Consider the following 409-nt stretch of genomic DNA (forward strand, 5'->3'; position numbering starts at 1 on the left):
ACTAGATGTCCTTTAAAGGTCCCTTCCAAACCAAACCATTCTATGATTCTGTGATTAAATTACTTGCCACTGCTATGAAAATTTGTTGAGGGAAACAGTATTGAGCTGTTATTTCTTAGGCATATTTACAAGATGATGGGATTATAAAATGTATGCAATGGCCTACCTTTGCTAAATTATGACACATGGAATAAAGAACTGTGTATCCCAGAGCTGCTTTGTAATCATAGAATCATAGAATCACTTTGGTTGGAAAAGACCTTTGAGATCATCGAGTCCAACCTTTAACCTAACCCTGCCATCCCACCACTAAACCATGGCGCTAAGCACCTCATCTATCCTTCTTTTAAATACCTCCAGGGATGAGGACTCGACCACCTCTCTGGGCAGCCCATTCCAGAGCCTGACA

This window comes from Egretta garzetta, unplaced genomic scaffold (genome assembly GCF_000687185.1).
Source record: "Egretta garzetta isolate BGI_Z169 unplaced genomic scaffold, ASM68718v1 scaffold111, whole genome shotgun sequence".
Taxonomy (NCBI): Eukaryota; Metazoa; Chordata; class Aves; order Pelecaniformes; family Ardeidae; genus Egretta; species Egretta garzetta.